The 20,451-nt window shown below is 37.7% G+C and overlaps 1 protein-coding gene and 1 long non-coding RNA gene across 31 annotated transcripts in view; one reads left to right on the top strand and one right to left on the bottom strand.

Moving 5' to 3' along the window:
* The window catches only part of LOC119871826, a 247,631-nt gene that overhangs the window by 73,060 nt on the left and 154,120 nt on the right, over positions 1-20,451 (top strand). The window lies entirely within an intron of this gene.
* The window catches only part of LOC111095861, a 58,467-nt gene that overhangs the window by 33,444 nt on the left and 4,572 nt on the right, over positions 1-20,451 (bottom strand). For 9 of the 13 annotated variants that reach the window (XR_005359394.1, XR_005359397.1, XR_005359396.1 and 6 more), the window contains exons 2-3: positions 20,128-20,289; positions 15,886-15,952 (exon numbers count right to left, since the gene is read on the bottom strand). This is a non-coding gene — a long non-coding RNA (uncharacterized LOC111095861). The remainder of the gene's footprint in view (positions 1-15,885; positions 15,953-20,127; positions 20,290-20,451) is intronic. The other 4 variants (XR_005359391.1, XR_005359392.1, XR_005359393.1 and 1 more) reach the window with 1 other exon arrangement.

Below are 20,451 nucleotides of genomic sequence, written 5' to 3'. Positions count from 1 at the left end.
CGGTTTCCCTTTATTATGGCTCCCTGAGGAAATCCAATCAGCCCAACTCTTTTTGCATTCATTTCTATGAATTGGTTAGATTGTTTCAAATTTTTTCATCTTCGAGGTAAAGGAGGTCTGGAACAATACAATCTGTATTCTCCCCTGCTGGAACTTTTATGAACTTAACTTTCCTTTCATTTGGACAGATGCATGTATGTATCTATATGCACCTGGATCCATAGTTCTACTGCTCCTTTTTTTTTATTTATTTTTTTATTTTTTTTAGTTCTACTGCTCCTTTGCACAAGTCACCGTTTGTGGTCAGCTGTCTACCACCTTTCCCAACAATTCCAATGCCTTGCTGTTCTGGCTTATAGCTGAACAATCTATCCCACTGTTTAACCAGCGGCCTCTGTTATCCTGTCATCCTCGGTTCTTCTGCACATCTGGGGCATCCAGCCTGCTGACAGAGCAGCCAAGAATGGTGGTAACACCACAAGGGCCTATGCTACAGAGTTCTGTCCAGCCGACACTACATGTGTGTTTTCTGAATCATTAGCTTCTACTTGTGTCTCAATCTCTACAAAGCTGGCTTCTCAAAAATCCAAATGTTCTTATTTCTCAATAACATTCTTTCTTTGAAGAAGTTGGTTTAAAATATTTTAGCAGAAAATATTGTTCCAATTTATACTAACACTCAGTTCCTAGATATTTTGTAAGCTCATCATAAAATGATATAAATGTATCTTAAATCAGTGACTTGACTAATAGGAGTATTCTGGTTTGTCCCAGTATATTTGCTGTGTCATCCCTGGTGTACCATAAGCTTTTTGAGATAAAATACTGCATTTTCTATTTCTTTGTCAACCTCAGACACACTGCAAGCATTAAAACCACAAAATAAGGGGAAGAGCTACAGGCAAGGTTGTATCTTTGTCTAATTAAGTTTTGTGTGTGTATGTGTCAGTGTATGTGTATGAAGAGAAATCTTCATACACGCTGTAAATCTTGGTTAAAATAGCTGTGTGAAAAATATTTAATACCAATTAGAAGGATTTTAAATTTTCTGATTAATAACTATAATTGATTTATTTTTTTAAGATTTTGTTTATTCATTCATGAGAGACAGAGAGAGAGAGAGTGGGAGAGAGAGAGACAGAAACACAGGCAGAGGGAGAAGCAAGTTTCATGCAGGGAGCCTGACATGGGACTCGATCCCGGGTCTCCAGGATCACACCCTGGGCTGAAGGCAGGCGCCAAACCGCTGAGCCATGCAGGGATCCCCTATAATTGATTTCACATATGGGAAAAATTAATTCTGTGATTCACATTTACTTAAAGACTACTTATTAACCAGTTATATCAGGCACGTCATTAGCCACAGTCCTTCATGGATGGCTGGGATATAATAAACATCTACTCATTTAAAAGTTTACTAATTTTTCTTATCTATTAGTCATACATTAGTCTAAGTCGGGTCTTTGATACAAGACCTAGGTTATGCAGAATATCAAAGGCCAGAAGATTAGGACCTGCATTCTCTTGCCTCTTTGTACCAGCAAACTGCAATGCCAGTGCCTTCATTGGTGCTTTCATCCCAAAGGCAGAACCTGACATGGAATCCTAACTTCTACTTAGTATGCTTTTCCTAATGAAGGATAATGAGATTCTCTAATGCAGCAAGTATTATTTATGAATTGGCATCAAATAAAGCTTTGAAAGCAAACCTAAGACAAATATCAGCAAGTTAGCTATTCATAGCCTGCCTGAGGAATTAAATCAAAAGCAACGAATAGACTAACATCTAAAGATTATGGGCCAACTGTCTTTTACAGCTGACAAGATGCTTGGCACTACCATCCAAATCAAAAATTATTTCATTATTTATCATTTGCATTGGTCTCGCAAGATTGTGGATCACAGTTTAAGAGGAACATCCATAGGACCCTACAGGGGAGTATTTTAAGAGAACGATAACTCCTTGTATTGTCAGATGTTTATGTTGCTTTTTAAAATGTGTAATTCAAATAAATAAATAATTAAAATAGACTTTAAGTCATTGATATAAATGATAGTCTTGAATTTTTCATGAAACTCCATGGAAGTTAGTAATGCACTAATCCTAACATTTACTGTATATTTTTTCCTATATGTGACAAACCGAATCCATGATCTTCCTACACCCCCAAACCTGCTCATTATTCAGAATTTGGTGTTCCTAGTTTCCTCTTTCACACCTGTCAGCTCAGAGTACCCCATAATTAAGAGACCACTAAGCAAAGATAATTCTACTTCCTAAATATACCACTAAACTCTCCTCTTTCCTTGATTCACTATATCATTACTTCATTTATTCCTCTCTCGTCTCCTACCTGTACCAAGGGAAGAGTCCATGCATAGGAAGGAAGGTACAGGACAATGTCAGGACAGCTGCAATAAAAAGATACCAGTGGAGGACCCAGGACCCAGGCAAGTTAAGGATGGACATGGACATTTACTGAGCTGGGTATCGCTTGGCAAGGTCTTGGATTTTGTCCTAAAATTGATGGGGAAGCACTGTGGGATATTAAGAAGTGAATGCTTCAAAATTATTTTGGTGTAAAGGATTGTTTAGAAGGAAGGCATGGTAGACAGAACTATGGTCACTCCAAGATGTCAGTATCCCAATCTCTGAACCCTCTGAGTATATTACGTTAGAGATTAAGGACTTTGTGATGGAGACATTATCCTGGGTTATCCAGGAGGGTCAGTGTAATCACAGGGCCCTCATCAGGGAAACAGTCAGGCAGGAATCCGAGAGAGGTATGTGTGCACACACACAAAGACTGGGAGAAAGAGAGGTTTGTAGATGTCACCCTGCTGGCTTTGAAGATGGGGAGAGGCCATGAGCCAGGGAATCTGAGTGGCTTCCAGAAATTGTTAAGGAAATAGATTTTCCTCTCCAGCCTCCAGAAGGAGTCTTGTCCTACTGACACCTTGATTTTAAAGCAGTGAGACCCATTTTGGACTTCTGATTTCCACAACTATAAGAATATATTTGTATTATTTTAAACCACTAAGTTTATGGTAATTGGTTTGCATAAGAAAGGAACACAGAAGGAAAAAAAATGAAGGAAAGCGAAGAAGGCAGTTTCTCTGGCTTAGCATGACAGCGCATCTCTAGTAATCATAGTGGTTCCAAAAAGCCAGGTTTAGAAGGTAAAGAACGGGTTAAGCCTCATGCTTCAATAAAAGGACAGTACGTTACAGAGCTGAAACAACTGTGCAGTTAGGCTAAGACCCAGATTATTTGCAGGAGCCCCTGTTCTTTACCAGACTGCGTTCCTGGTTAGTGGGAGGACTGGACACATGGTGGAAAGACAATTCAATGCTATTACTAAATGACTGGGTGCATTGGGAATTTTCATCCTTATTTTCTGAATCTCTTCTTGTTAAATCCAGTACACTAATTTGCATAATCCACAATGATAATACAGTTGAAATGACTTTTTGCTTTCATTCTAGCTCCCACATGTATGGCAAAACATAAGGAAATGCAGCGAGTTCGAGGACAGCCTCGTGGCTTCATAACTTAGTAGCTCCATACTGCAAACTAGCGACAAAGGAGAGGAGATGCGTGTGTTTGGGTGTTGAGGGTATGAGTGGTTGCTTCTTCATCTAACATTGAAATAAAAATCTTCCATAACATAGTAGGCACTGAAAGGCATTTTATTGGGCAAACCATTTTGCACTTGGAGAAGCTTAGTCCCAGAAATACTGAACAGCTCTTCTAGATGAAGTAGCCCCAAGTAATGCTGCCAGCAAGGCCAATTCTCATTCTTAACCTCTAGGCTGCATCATCTACGTTCTGGGATATATATCACTGGTGCATCTCTTCTTTTGCATTTGTGAATAGCTACCCAAGTGAATAAACATAAATCTACTCAGTATCTTCATGGCTGCAGAGTATGCCATGCACTGTTATTATTGAATATTTGGCTTCTTGCAATTTTCTTTTCTAATGAGCAATTCTGTAATAACCATCTCTCTAAGCAAGTCTTTATACTCAGCTTTATTTATTGACCTTCAGTTCCTAGAAATGGAATTGATAAATCAAGTGTTTGCATGGTTAAGACTTTTCATTAAGCAGTCCTTAATTGACCTAGTGATAGGATTTATTTATTATGCCTATATTTAAATTTTTCTCCCAGTAATGATTCTCTAATAAGGGATAGCTTTGTAATTCCTTGTACTAATGGTTTGCAATGACACAGACCCATGTCCATCCTATCTCTGATCATGTGGAGGCTTTTCTGACATGCTTAATATATCAGTGGATACTCTCTGGGAACATTGAGCTTGAAATGGATGAGTAACATCTGATATTTCACTAAACTCAGAGAAACCCTTAAGTTACAAAGAGGGGAACTTTCTGATATTCCCAAGGTAATTATTAAAATGCCTAACATGTTAAGGTCAGAGCCCACTCAAATTAATGAGGTGTTAACATGCTCTAAGAATAGTCTAATTACAAGTCCCATTGGGTTAAGGTTTTCCTGCCTTCTGGGATCTGGGTCCACACTGATTCAAGTCATTTCCCCTCTTCTCATCAGAAAGTCACTCAGAACAGTCTCTCATCTGTTACTCCCTTCCCTTCCTGTTTCCATCCAGTTTTGCCTGAGACTCAGATGCTGGACATGAGTGCATCTGAGTAAGGACGCCCGTGCATGACTCTAGCGATAGTCACGGTTCCCATTGTCCTTTCAGGTCTGTGTTTTTAAAAGATGTGGAATAATTCATTGCTTTTAGTTATTAAACATGATTTAACTCTGTTAGTTATTCTGCAATTACTTTATTTATATGATAGACTTAACTGGAATCCTCAATACATTAGGTATTAAAAAAAAAGACTCAGGAAATGTAAGAGTGTCCGTGATTAAGTTATAGCCATCACCATGGTGTACATGCACACATGCACGCACACTGACCAGTCAGCCATTATTCATTCATTAATTCATTTTTCTCACACAACAAATATAGTGATCTGCTACAATGTGTGAGATATTATGCGAGACAAAAATTAATAGCATATATAGTCCTCCCTTTCAATTAATCCAATAGAGAAGTAAGAAATCACCCTAAAAGTAGAATGCACAGTGAAATAAAATGAGATATTACTGGATGGCCTTTGTTCTTTCCTAAGTGCAAATTCCATATTTTTAAATATATTTTTAAAGATGTTAATTATTCATGAGAGACACAGAGAGAGAGAGAGAGAGAGAGAGAGAGAGGCAGAGACACAGGCAGAGGGAGAAGCAGGTTCCAGGCAGGGAGCCTGATGTGGGACTTGATTCCGGGTCTCCAGGTTTGCACCCTGGGCTGAAGGCGGCGCTAAACTGCTGAGCCACCCGGGCTGCCCCAAATTCCATACTTTTAAATAAGGAACAATACTAACTACATAAGGGATGCATGCTCAAAGATGTGAAGACAGATGGGCAGGGATGTGTGGAAAAGAGGGAGTGGTGGTTTCTCCCTGATTGAGGTACACAATATCTAAAAAAGGAGCTTTTCAAATAAGGTAGGAAATGAACTCCTGGAAGAGACATCTGTAGGTCACTCATTTGACAACAAGGAGTATTGGAAAATTTCCGAAATGGAAGTAAAATGATGAGTTATTTTCTCGAGATTGTTATGAAGTCAGAGAGAAGGGAGAGAATGAAAAGGAAGAGCTGTCTTGAAAACAGTTGTCATTATTATAAACTGTTAACTCATTTTACAAACATTTAGTGAGTTTCTTACTATATTCCAGTCAGTACTAAACACAAAGCTTTATAGAATATTAAGGCACAAGGAGCATAATCATGTAGAAAGACCACCAACAATCAAAGTGCAGCGAGTAGAAGTGAAGATAATGGTGAGCTTGGATGCTAACAACACAAGGGAAAATGTGCTTCCTTGGAATCATTCAGGGAGGGGAGGTGATGGTAAGCTGCAAAACCAGGGCCCAGACAGAACAGGTTCTAAGAACTCATAGAAGGTAACATGTTTGAAATGTTGAATATGCACAAATGGAAGAAAATTCTGTACAGTAGTGTAAAGGATGGCAGTTTCAAAGAGCAGGTTGTAGTCACAGCCAGGAACAGGTGTGGAGGCGTCAGAGCTAGGGAAAGGAAAGGGAGGAAAGGATTGCTGGGGGGTGATGCCATCAGACATCTAGCAAACCCAGCTAAGAGATGCAGATATTCTCCTGGAGGCAGTGAGGAGGAGGGAATGTCACGATCATGTAATTGCTTAGATGGGTCGTTCTCACAGAGTGTAGAATGGACAGGGCGAGGTCACGTCTGGAATAATGGAGAAAAATTATTTATTGCTGCAGCAGTCTACAGGAGACACCATACGGGCCCACCTCAGTGCAGGGGTATAGGGAAGGAGTATTAGGATGGAATCAATAGTTCAGTAGCTCTTGGAAACCAGGTGGATTTAAAGGTAGTTTTGAGAAAATGGCAACATGCAAAAGTAAAAAAATATATATATATATCTTGCATAACAGAAATAAGTTATTGCCAATGGGTTCCTAGTTGGTGCTTCAGGTAAGGCGTTAGTGTGAAGAATGGGTCTCCCTTTGGCAGTGGACTACAGGGACCCTGATTCCAGTATTCAGATTTCTACATCAAAGTTTAACAGAGGAAACTGTGTAACTGTGAGATCATCAATAACCTGCTTGTGTTGTTGGTAGCCATGTTTTCTGTGTGAATTGCATCTCACCCAGGATATTGAGAACACAGGTTCACCCTCAGCAGACCCCACAAAATGCTCGTCGCTAACCTTGATGATGATGAGAATTTCCTAATGGGCTGGGGATGCAAGGCACAAACCAATGTCAGATTTCTTACCTACTTTCTTTCCTTCGCCAGCAACAAAGTTTATTTACTTTTCAACACAGAGCATCTTTAATTAAAAAAAAAATATTAACCAAGTTGCAAAAAGTTGAGTAGTTTTATTCCACAATAAACACAAATAGTCTGACCTTATGAGATTCTGATTCCAACGTGTGACATTCTTCCTCCTATGGAGCAGCATAGGCTCCATGCAGGTGGCTCTGGTTGACAGAAATTTTGAAAACAAATTGTTGATGATGCTGCCAGTTTACTGATTACTTTGGGTTTATTCATTTGTTCTCTGTTATGTTAGGGGAATATTGTATAATTGCTGCAAATTCATCATGATTATCATTGTTCTGATATTCTTTAGAATCTGATAATAAACTTTTTCAGTGTCTATTTCCCTTTTAAGTTCTTAGTTGGAGCTTGGAAAAGAGTTCGAAATCCAGGATTTTAGATCTAGCATACAGTTGTTGTTGAGTAAATAAACAGTGAATACCTGAGTGAAAGGGCTTTATTTTCTCATGACAGGTCGGCCACTAAAATTACACTTATAATTTTAATGTCATAGGCAAATATGAAATATTAAGGAAAACTTTGAGCAGGTGCATATGGAAGAGGCAGGGTGCTAGGAAATATCACGTATCCATCACAGAACTTGATTAATTATCTACCCATGGCCAGTCCTACTTCCTCTGTATCCCTGCCTACTTCTGTCCCTTTCCCCTGCAGGTGTTCCAGACAGAAAGAGCAGGGTTTTTTTCTGAATATTCTGAATATTGTTTAGCAACCATGAAACCTTACCACCTTGCCAATATATAATAATAATTAAGTCACTGGAGTGAATTTAGTGCACTGAACTTTGCATTTCATGGCTCCTGTTTCTTCCTTATTCTGAGTTCAAACCTCTCTAATTTAGCTCTTCTTTCACTGTCTCTGTCTTTCCCTCTAAGTATGTCATTTCCCTTTCTATATCCTGCAGCTGCCAAGCCATTCATGGAAGTTCCAGTTCCAGTGGCTCTTGTTCTGCTATTTTTTTTTCTTTGAAACATTTCTACAGTTATTGAGATAACACTCACCTTTGGAATAAATTGCTCATATTAACCTTGTCAGATATTATTTTTCCAACTTGTCAACAAGACTTTTGTCACTGAAAGAGATATAGCCAAGGCCTTTGGTTTCTCTTTGTTTTGTATTTGGAGAAAACTTTTATTTACAGGGGAAAAAAATTATTTTCCTTAGGAATTTAGAAATTCAGATTTTTTTTTCTTCAAGAAAATGAAAGAATCTGTTTAATTGATGTGGGTTTAGGTATGAATACTACAATTTTATAAAAATAACTGGTTTTTAAAATTATGATTGTTTAACTACAAAATCAGCTGTCACCTATTTCTGCAGATGTCACCTAACATATCCTAGAAATGTTTTCCAATTAAAAGAAATGATCATACATTGCCACTCAGAATGTTATAACTATTTAATAGTCATATCTTTATTACTAATTCAATAAAGATGTTATTTATTTATTTATTTTAAGATTTTATTTATTTATTTATGAGAGACACACAGAGAGAGAAGCAGAGACATAGGCAGAGAGAGAAGCAGGCTCCATGCAGGGACCCTGATGTAGGACTTGATCCTGGGACTCCAGAATAATCATGCTCTGGGCCAAAGGCAGACAGACAGATGCTCAGCTGCTGAGCCACCCAGGAGTCCCTCGATAAAGGTTTTAAATCAAAACAATCCAATCATGTGCTAGATCACAATCTTCAGACTTGGTTTTTTCTTGGCCTTTTAGCTGACCTTGTGGTTTTCCATTGAAAGCCATGTGTAATGTGTCAGAGAACAGGAACTAAGCAGGTCTTCCGTGGAAGCCCTGTGACAATTCTGCTAGGAGCTGGCTTGCATGTCATAGTTGCTGGAGTGAGTGTCTCAGACTCAGCTCCTTCTCGTGTCTTTGTGTTTGTGTTTGTTTCTCCTTCTTAAGTACAGTCTTTGTTTTGAAGCTCTTTGAGCTGTAATCCACCGTCATTGTACTGAAGCCCTTGTGATGTGCTGGTGAAGTGTGGAGGACAAGAAGTATTCTACAATTTTACAATTGCATCTCAGTTTTTTTAGTTCTGGGGCCTCAGGACTGCCACCCTCACAAGTTTTTGGTAGCCTTTTTTTCTCACCTTAGGTGAGTCAAGGGCGCTAGATCGGGATGATCACTCTTCCTCAGGGTGAATAATAAAAATGCTTCATTTTTTTTTCTCTTCCTGCCAGAGACTCAGGGGATTTTGGTTTTGGAGGAGCTGGTGGCTTTCCTGGAGGTAAAACCCATGACTATGTGGTTGTCCCCTCAGACTTGGCCCCCATAGCATCTCATTGGAAGGTAGTCCACACTCCGCTTCTAGCAAGTCATCAGAATCACCATTCCAGGGTTCTACTAGTTTATGGTTCTAGTAGCTTCTGTCCCAGATAAGCAATCTGTGGCTCGATTCTGTGTGTTTGTCTCTCCAGATTTAGTGGCTCCAATTTTCCCCTGTAACCTTAATTCTCTGATAAATCCAAAAAAAGTTGTCGACTTTTAGTTTATTCAGCTTTTTTCTTGTTAAGAGGACAAGAGTGATGACTTTCAAGCTCTTTCCATGACAGAGCTAAAACCATAGCTATCATTTTAAGCATTGATTATGAAAATTTTCAAACAGAGGAATTATAAAGACTAGCATGCAGAATTTTTATATGCCTGTCACTCGGTTGATTAGAAATAATAGCAGTGGCTGACCTTGTTTCATCTGTGCCTGCCATGTGTTTATATCTCTGAGTATTTTAAAGCAAATATTAAATATCATAAATTCATTTCACTTATATTTTAGGATATCTCCAATAAATGAGGCTATTTCAAAGACAAAACTGCAATAAAACCCAACAAAACTAATGACAATTCCTTAATATTATTTAACACTCTGTCCATGTTCGATTTTCCTTCATTGTTTCAAAATATCTTTTTACAGATCGTTAAAATTAGTATCCAAACAAAGTTTAGACACCATGCTTAATATATCTTTTATACCTTTTGACCTAAGATTCTCCCCTCTTTTCCCCCATTTTCTTCAGGATATTAGTTCATTGAAGGAAGTAGGTCATGTGTCCTGTAGGATTCCCCATGGTCTTTTTTTTTTTTTTTTTCCTTTTTTTTTCTTTCCCCATGGTCTTGATTTGCACTTTGTATCCTCATGGTTTAAAGAACAAACAACCAGGATGCCTGGGTGGCTGAGTCATTCAAGCATCTGCCTTTGGCTCAGGTCATGATTCCTGGGTCCTGGGATCAAGTCCTGCATCAGGCTCCCTGCTCAGCAGGAGAGTCTGCTCCTCCCTCTGCCTCTGCCCCTCCCCACCTCCTGCTTGCGCTCTCTCTCTAAATAAATAAATAAATAAATAAATAAATAAATAAATAAATAGAATCTTTTTTAAAAATTAAAAAACAAAAATTTATTCTTCCAGTTTCTCTATTTTTTCTATAAAGGGTGTAGTTGGAGCTAGAGGCCTGGCTAGATTCAGATTCAGCTTTGTTAGTCTGTGTTTGGTGAGAGTACCACATAGGTAGTGGTGTATGCTCCCTGTTGTTACACCAAGTGTTTTTGTTTTTTTTTTCTTTTTACTGCCCACCTTTTCTTACTCTTGTGATAAAATGGATCAGTTTGGGTAGTGGCAGTTTGATCCATCCATTACAAATAACAGACAAACCAATCTGAACTCTGGTAAGGACACACTGTTGGGAAAGGCCATTGCAACCGCCGGTGCTGCTCTGTTGTAGAAAGTGATAGGGACTGTTGCGGCAGAGAAAACCCTGCCTGTGAGCTCCACAGACATCGCAGCGACCAGACAGCAAGGCTGTTCTTTTATCAAGAGAATAAAGGAAGCTAGAAATGACTATGTGTGTGGTAGAATTCAACAGCTGGGCAGGAGACATTTCTCCTTCTGGTCTTCGTTTCCTTCCTTCCTTCCTTCCTTCCTTCCTTCCTTCCTTCCTTCCTTCCTTCCTTCCTTCCTTCCTTCCTTCCTTCCTTCCTTCTCCCCCCACTCCCTACCTCACTCTCTTTTTTGCAGTGGTTTAGGTTTTCTCTCTGTCTCTCTCTCTGTCTCTCTGTCTCTTTCCTTTAGCTTGGAAAGGGCCACTGAGAGGATTGTTCTGGGTCCTGGTGATGACCCCAATTGGCAGGGAATCAGAGTCCAAATGGCAGCATGACAATGAAGCCTGACTCAAGGCTGGTCAAGTGCAGAGGTCAACTGCATCTTCCAGACTGGTAGGTGGGGATAGACTATTCTGTTCATCGTTTGTGAGGCAAAGAAGGGGGATGTGGAGGGTCTATGTATGGCCTTGTCATAGGTTGGATCATGTGTGAGTCTTTTTTAGGTCATACTGTCATTGTTTTCCCTGCTGAGTGCAGGACTCAGCTGGAGGTCAGTGTTGTCATGAAGTTCTCAAAAAATTTCACGTGGGATTTTAGCAGTACTGATGGGCATTTCCTGGATGCATTATTTCATTAAGAAGTGTAACTATTAACACTGTCTACATTACTTTTAGGTGAATGTTCTATTCTTCACTACTTAATTTTTCGATCTTTGAGTTTGTGTCTACAGAGACTATTTGAATGTTAGATGGCTCCAAAAAATGAGTTTGTTTTCTAATCAATAAACATTGAAGATCTTCAGAATCTTTTCTTCACAGAAAATTCTGATTTTGCATTAGACACAAAGAAGATGGTTTAGAATGTTAATAATGAAACAGGATGAATCATGGTTTGAGAGTTTCTGTGTGTTTTGAGTTTTTGTTATTGCTTAATACTTATATTTTAAAAGGCATGATTAGAAGATTTAAAAAATATTCAATTTCTGATCTTCCCACATACCTGAAATTTTTCTTACCACTGAAACAAAAGGCACAATATGTGCATTTTCCTCCACTACTGTTTACCTAACTGCTTAATAAAAATAACCTCTACTCTTTCCTATTCTAATGAAAATTGTGCTTTATTTTTCCCCCAAGATAGTTTTTCTTCTGCAATTATGTCAGAAAGCACTCAAATAATGTTGAATAGAATGCTAATTTCATGTGAGACACCAGAGTGAGGGAGGGGTTGTCACTCTAAGAGGATGCTAGTAGACCACCTAGATATTTGGAAATCAAGGAAGAATTTATGTTGGCAGTCTTGTACAAGAGCACCTCAAGTTGACTAAGGAATTTACACTTTATGCTAATATTCATAATAATCAATGAGGAAAGAATAATATAATTAAGATAGTACCATATTGGTAATATGGTATTATCCTAATTAAATATCCATATACCATAATTAGGATATTACAATATCTTTCAGGCATTTAGGGATTTAGACAACAGTCATCAATGACTGAGGACAGCACAAAACCAGATAGGTGAACATTAGGAAAGATGCTCAATGTTGGTTTGTGGCTTGAGATGTACAGATAGGTATAGATGCGGAGGTTAGGTATGGATAAGGATTCAGACCTAGGTAACATAGTTTGCTGTATGTACTATAAATCAGCGGTGAGATTTAAAAGCTTGGTCAGGGGAATCCCTGGGTGGCTCAGCAGTTTGGTGCCTGCCTTAGGCCCATGGGTATGATCCTGGAGTCTCAGGATCAAGTCCCACATAGGGCTCCATGCATGGAGCCTGCTTCTGCCTCTGCCTGTGTCTCTGCCTCTCTCTCTCTCTCTCTCTCTTGCTGTGTCCCTCATGAATAAATAAATAAAATCTTAAAAAAAAAAGCTTGGTCAGGTATACCCTGTCCTCCATCTCTCTCTCTCTCACACACACACATACACACACACACACACACTCACACACACACACATACATTCTAGTATTTCTGACATAACCTAAGGAATAATATCAGTTTATTGTTTTTGTTTATGGTAATTGACTTTATTGATTATGTATTCTTATTCTCTTCTTATACTGAAAAATACAACTTTAAAGTATATTTTAAGGCGTATTATAATTAATTTTACCTGAACTGGACCAATCATATATGAATATAAACTTGAAAATACTTTTTATAACTAATCCCATTCACAATCACACTGTTATAATTTCCACCAGCCACTAGAATAGGCACACACACAGACACACACACACACAGTGTTTTTAAGGAGCATCTTTGTAGGAATTGTCAAATATTTGTAATCATAATATCTAACATGAATAGTGAGCCTGATTCTACTATTCCATTTATACACATATTCTCACATTGGTGTTCGCATCATGTAGATGTGGATCAGGAAACTAGAGGTAAAGAAACTAGGTGGCCTTCCCAACATTACATAATTAGTAAAGTACCAAAATGTAGTTCTGTTTGACCCCCATGCACATAGTTTTAGTCCCCAAAATCAATTTATCCTGATAGTGCCCAGGTTAATTTTAGTGACAGTCACATATGACAACAGTCTTGGATATTGACAGTAATGTTTTCCTCTCTTTGGCACACATTATGTTTTAAGGTGATCTGGTTGATTGAAATAATACTGTATATGTTCTATGTGACTCAGCCATTCTTCTCTGACATATGTATCCACAAAAATGAAAATATCTCTCCACGCCCAAACATGGACAGACCAGAATCTGTACTAGTACTGTTGCTACTATAACAAATCATCGCAAACTGGTGACTTAAGACAGCACAGTTTGGTTTTCACAGTCCTAAGGCACAGAGTTGATAGGGCTGCATCCCAGTAGGGGCTCCCAAGAAGAATTGACTTCCTTGCCATTTCTAGCTTCCAAAGGCTACCTGCCTTCCTTGGCTCACGATCCTTCTTTATATCATTCTTATCATTCTTTCCTTCATACCTTCCCCTATTAGACCATGACAGTATTATTCACAGTAGCCAAGTCCTTTTAAAAAGTCAAACATCTATCATTTAGTGAGTGGATAAAGAAGTAATGGGACCTCCATACTGTGGAATATGACTCAGCAGTAGATGCATCCACAGTGGTGATCCATCTTGAATATATAATATAAATTAGATAAATCAAATACAAAAGCTTCAGCTGTGTGGTTTCACTTATATAACATTATGGAAAACTCAAACTATCATGACAAAAAGTCTATCATTGTTTGCCTAGGACGGGGACTTTAATGAAGAGACCAATGCAAATCAACAAGAGAAATATGCAGGATGAGGGAAATGTTCTCTATCCAAATTATGGTACTATTTACCCAACATTATAAAGTATTCACAGCTCAACAGCTGTATACTTAAAATGGATGGATCTGAGTCAATGTAAATTACACCTCAGTAAAATTGGAAAATTTCTGATAGACTATCTGGTTATTTTAAAATTTCTTGTGTGTATGTCACATAATTAATTTCCCAGTGATTGGATTTGCCAATGATACAAACCTTGTCAACATAGTCACTAGAACAGTGAGTTTCACCTTTTTCATGATATAATACCAATAGGATTAGTTTGTGGTCGTCGGAAATAAATACAGAGGCGCCTGGGTGGCTCAGGGGCTGAGCATCTGCCTTCAGCTCAGGGCGTGATCCTGGGGTTCTGGGATCGAGTTCTGCATTGAACTCCCCGCAGGGAGCCTCCTTCTCCCTCTGCCAATGTCTCTGACTCTCTCTGTGTGTCTCTCATGAATAAATAAAATCTTAAAATGGAAATAATAATGATAAATACAATAGTAGATGAGACATCTTTCTTTTAAAAAATCTGAGATTGAGCATGCAGAGGTAGAAAAAATGGTATTGATAAAATTCCCCAAACTTCTTGAATCATTTTCTTCCTAGCATTTAAGTTCCCCAGCCAAGAACTAGCCTGGGAAAGTTATGCAAAAGAGTTAAAGCAGGAGCCAGGACCTTGTTTTCTATAAAGCTCCTCTGATGGGATAAGCAGTGAGAGGCGAACTGTAAAATAAACTTTGATGCCAATGTCTCACTGAAAGACATATCAGCAAAGATGAGCCTCATTCTTTATCATTTCTTTACTTGTAAAATCATCTAAGGAGATTGTTTCGATGTGAGAGAGTTAATTTTGTGGGGTGCTGTTTGCCAAAACATCCAAGGGACCTTTTCCTAATTATTATTACGATAACCATAAATGTACATATATGTCCTGTTTTGCGTAAGTTAATAGGAAGCCCAATTTCCCTCAGTTCTGCCAAACAAAACATAGGGCAACTTTAATTCGATTCATCCTTCTGCAGAATTATCTGAACAACAGAAGCAATTAATTTGTAAGTTATTTACAAATGCTCAGTGAAGCACACAGACTACTGATTTATATGGCAGCTAAAGGCCTATGAAGAAGGCGATGTTCACTAATCACGGGCACCTGGCACATGATCACCATAAAGTAAGTGAGACATTCTGAGCATCTTAAAATGTAGACAGAGAAGAGTCTACATTCATCAGGGGCACCTCACAGTCCTTCTGAGACTCCTGAGCTGAGCGCAGTGGCTAAAACCATCCCTTCTAGCCAGGGTTAAAGCATTCCAGGAATATCAATATCAATTAAATCACCGTGTGACCCTTGGCGAGCGTTTATCTTCAGCTCATGCATTAACTCCATGTCCCAAAAACTCACCTTGGAATTCTACCTCCTGTGTGTGTAGCAGTTGTGCACTTCCATTGTGTGAGTCCGAACCCTCATGGTCACTTTCTGTGTAACTGCCCTGTACTTACCCTGGCCCTACTCCACACATTCCACTACTTGATCCCTCTAAGACTACATCCCACTTAATTCTCTGCCCCACCTCTCAATGCTTCCAGTAGGAGGCTGGATGTGTTGGCACAATATGTGAGAACTCAGATGGCCCCGCCCCACTCACCTCTCCATCTGTCAGCCTTCCCTATGAGCTGTGGGTGCACACAGGTGTGTTATGATTCGGAAGGACTAAAGCACTTTGCCTAAACACAGCATTCCACTTTATGCTTCAGATAGATTTCACATAGATCAAAAAACTTCAGTATTATGATGACAGATACTCATGTGTCTTCCTGGCAAACTCTTGCAATACTTAGACACACCTACCTTGTCCTGATGCATCTCCAAGCAACATGTCACAATTATTCACTCCCTCCTCTGTGTTCTTGCTGTACTGATGAAACAAATTATTTTGTATAATTTGTATAGGGCATACTGTTGTGTATTACCTACAAACTATTTCCCAGCTATTTTTTTTTATTTCTCTACTATAATTTCCTGAAGATAGGAAACACGTCTTCTTCACCTTTGCAAACCCGGTGCCTGGCACATAGTTAGTGCTTGTTTTATACTTTGCTATAGACCATGTGGAGGAAAGTCTGTATTAATGCTAGATTAGATGATTTTCAATGTACTTTCCACAAAAAGAATTATTTATATCTCTTGCTTTCTCATTTTTTCCCCTAGAACCTGAACTTGACAAAACTAGTCCCTTTATAGTTTCATTCTCTTTGTTAGATGTTTGTCCATAATATCCCTGAGGTAGAGCAAATAAAACTTTCTTTTCTATTTCGTTAAAGCATACAAATAATGTATAATGTCCTTCTTTTCCAATATTTCCAGCTCTCTTAGGACATTCAGGATACAAAGACAAATATTAATTTAATTTCACTCTCTTTCCTTGTATTTATTTTTCATCTTATTTATTAAAAAATTCAGAAAGTGTAACAAAACACAGAGAAATGACTCTGGTGTAAACTTACATACTTTCTATGCTGCAGTTTTGCAGTATTACTGAATCAATTACCTTTTGAGAAAAGTACATTTCTGATGGTTTTTAAGTGAAGTATTAAAAAAGTCTTTCCCTCAAGTTCTTTGTAAAGGTTAAATATACACATTCATTGTGTGGTGTGAATCTTAGTAATATATTTTGGGAACACTGATTCATCCAATTTTCTCTGTGGATAGCAGACTGAGGATCCTTGCCCCCATAAAAACCATCAAAAAGGCATTATGCTAAAAAAAGGTTTCAACACCTCTTCTATTCAGTGAGATGAAAGTTTAGGGTTCTGTTTAAACCAGCTGATTTTTCATGACACTACCACTCATCAGATCAACACGTCACATTCTTCCCATTGATATTTATGACTCTTTTCCTAACTAACTCTGTGGTTCAAAAATGAACTTTATGGATACTGTCAAATGTTGTAGATAAAATCCTTAAAACAGATTCTTACCCTTAAAGATAGAACTATCAGTTGTTATCAAGATATTCTGAAATCAACTAGAAATAATAACTTAAAAAAAAAACAACTCTTCTATTTTAAAATATCTAGCTTTTCACTATTCTAGTAATTAAATGGTGGATTCTAACAAATAGTCTGTTCTATGTCACATCACCTTCTGGAGGTGGTCCTTGTTCCTCTTGTCTGAGAATTTATGCTAGCAATGCTTTGTTTTCTCTTATGTCTCCCCTCTCCATCTCTCTCTCTCCCTTCCTTTGTCCCTCCCTCCCTCTCTCTCATCCTTTAATCTTTCCTTCATGACTAGCTTTTCCCTTCCCTACACATCCTTTTTTCTTTTCTTTTCTTTTCTTTTCTTTTCTTCTTTTCTTTTCTTTTTTTTTTTTTTTTTTTTTACCTCTCTCTTTAAAAAGTTCTTTCTTTGACCTGGGTGACGGATCATTCCCTTTCCTTTATTTGTCAAAATTAATGAAAAAAACATTTATTCTCACTGTCTTCCTCTTCCTTTCGCTCCCACCTTAACCACTGACAAAGTGGCTTCACATTTCATTTCTACAAGGACTTTTCTTAGTCCCCGCTGTCCTTGAATTCTGTTGGCTTTCCTACATTGAAATCATAAATCCCTTTCTCTTTTCTTCTTGGAAATACTTCCTCCCCTTAATTGCATGCAGCTGTACTCTTTTGGTTTTCTTCTTACATGATTAAAATCTTGGACAGCCAGGATTCTGCCTGCTTAGGTCAAATTCTTACCCCATCACTACCTGCTGTGTGACCTAGCAAAGTTATTGCCCCTCCTCATGCTTAAATCCTCTCATCCAAGACAAAGTCTTATCTTTAGACCAGGTGATCTGTCACCATCATTATTGAAATAAACAATTTGCATTAAACTAATGGGTCTTCTCAAATCAAGACAAAAATTCTCAAAAAGAAAATTCTCAAGGAATAAAGTTGAATATACAGCAACTTTTGAAAATCAATATTGTACCATAGATAATGTGCTGCATTAAGCCTCACAAAGTTTTTGATGACCAAAATAGATAATATGAAACTAAAATTTAATAACTAGGCTTGTTTTTAGTCATTACTTAACAAACATTTGTTCATCCATTAAGCACCAGAGACTGTACTGGGTGCCTGGATTTACAGTAGTGAGGAAAAGTCACATATAGATACTGACATTACACTAATTTATTCTGTAATTTAACTAATACCACCATTATTTAAATGTTTGAAACTTCCACTTGAAAACTGTGAATAAGCATTTTATTAAGGCACAGAGATGCCTGTTGCAATACAGAAATCCTTGCAGATCCCTGGTTTATTAGTCCCAGAGTCAGACATCCACGTTGACAATTATTTTATATCATTTAACCCATTTGCCCCAGGGTCTCTGAAATGACTTCTGCAGTATGTGAAAACTTCTATAATATAAGCTCAAACCAAATATATATATATATATATATATATATATATATATATATATATATATATAAGCTCAAACCTAAACTTCGTACTTCCATTTTCAAGAATTATTTAGTGACTTAGAGCCATATCATAGACAGAAAATCTCGTGTCATGCACTTTCCTGAGAGCACCCTTTGAGGGAGAGAGGGTCCGAAGTATCATCAGCATCTAGTGCAGGGAATGCTGACGTGTTTGCTGTTAATCTCATTAGTGAAAATATGTACACATGTGGAACTGGGAAATTCTGGTTGAAGAGCGGGGAGCTGTGGTTGCTAACAACAAGAAGATGACAGGAAAGGGGAATGAAGTCTCTTATCAAGTGAGCTAATCCATAATGCATTTATGCATTTATGTGTAGTCATTTTGATGACAATGTAAATCTATATTTTAATATACAGAATACGCTCTGGGAAACACATTGCAGTAAATGCTATTGCTTTTATAAGATTACCCTATTCTTTATATGGAAAGTCATATTCTCTTGTCTAATATCAGTTCAAAATATTTATTAGTCTGCTTAAAATGGTCTGCTGGCTGGCATATTGGGATGTTCTACATGGTTTATGATATAATTTTCCTTTTCCTCTGTATTTTCTACATTTAGTCACTACCCACAAAACTCATTACATTTTTGCCAGAATTTTATCATGATTCCTGAGAACTGGGGGGAGCATCAGACAAACTTTGTATTGTGTTGATATGGACATTTTTTAATGTTATATTTTATTTATTAAATATTATTTTATTAATATACTTTTCTTCTGCTCTTTTCTTATGCTATTTAATTCAGTATCTCTACTTTTAGATGAGGCAAACCTGTCAGAAACAAAGTTTCTGAGAAAACCTTGACAAATCTAAAATTTTCCAAAAAACATTAATAAGGTTTATTCTGTATATGGCAACTTTAGTGGAGGTTCACTCCTGACAGTTTAAGGCACATAGTTAACATGCATACATAAGGAAAAGACAATACTGTTTCTATTTTAGTTACAATTATAGTGTATACCAACAAAAACTTTTTTCATTACTGGCAACTATATCTGACTAGCACTGTTGTTGTTTCTGAAAATACAAGATGATGAAATGTAGTTAATAGTGAAAAGCCTATAGTCCATCCAAACCAAGGGTCCCACCTTGTTTCTCCTTTCCAAGTTAAAGAAAGAGAGACCTAACAGGTGCACTCTGTTTGTAGGCCTGGCTCTCTATCAGTAAAGTTTCATCAACAGCTATATAACTTAGGCAATATTTTCTCTTCTAATTTTAAAATAAAATTAAAGTGTCTCGATTAAAGACACCAAGTTTCGAAGTAGTAAACCACAAAGAAACATCTGTGTATATGGTTCATGAATTTTCTTTAACACCAAAACTAATGATGATTAAGTAACCAGAACAATAAAAGGTCAAAAAGGAATTAGGGTTTAATACATGAGAAATTATAGGAGAATTCATAGATGGTCTGAATGAACCCAGCATTCCAAGTCCAAAAGTGTGAATTTCTGTTCTTAGAAAATTCAGAGACAGCGTTAGAAACAAATGTTCCAAAGTTAGGAATATGAAAAATTACAACATGAAAACTAAGGAACTGTTTCCCCAACTTTTAAGAGTTAAATAAAGTTGATTGTATGTATTAGAGAATACAGACCTGAAATACAGTGGCTTGCTTCCCTAGAAAGACCTTCATTGATCAGCACTATTTGCCGTAGAGAACATCTATGCTTGCTTCTTTATTGAAAGGATTCTCGTGTTCAGGAATTGGGAAATGCTGCTCAGGTGCTATGTCTGAATTTTCACAAGCCATTAATCTCTGAAAATTATTTGTCAGGCAGAGTCACAATTGATTAAAAACAAAAATAAAAAAACTTGTATCTTACAGGCATTAAATATCAGTGTTTCCCTGGAGGCAAGTTACTTCTGGTGAACTGGGGATAGTCCATGCTTTCTTCCATTCAGGGATCTAGGCCGGGCA

The sequence above is a fragment of the Canis lupus genome, chromosome 5 (genome assembly GCF_011100685.1).
Source record: "Canis lupus familiaris isolate Mischka breed German Shepherd chromosome 5, alternate assembly UU_Cfam_GSD_1.0, whole genome shotgun sequence".
NCBI classification, from domain to species: domain Eukaryota; kingdom Metazoa; phylum Chordata; class Mammalia; order Carnivora; family Canidae; genus Canis; species Canis lupus.
This window is presented reverse-complemented; position numbering and strand designations above follow the sequence as displayed.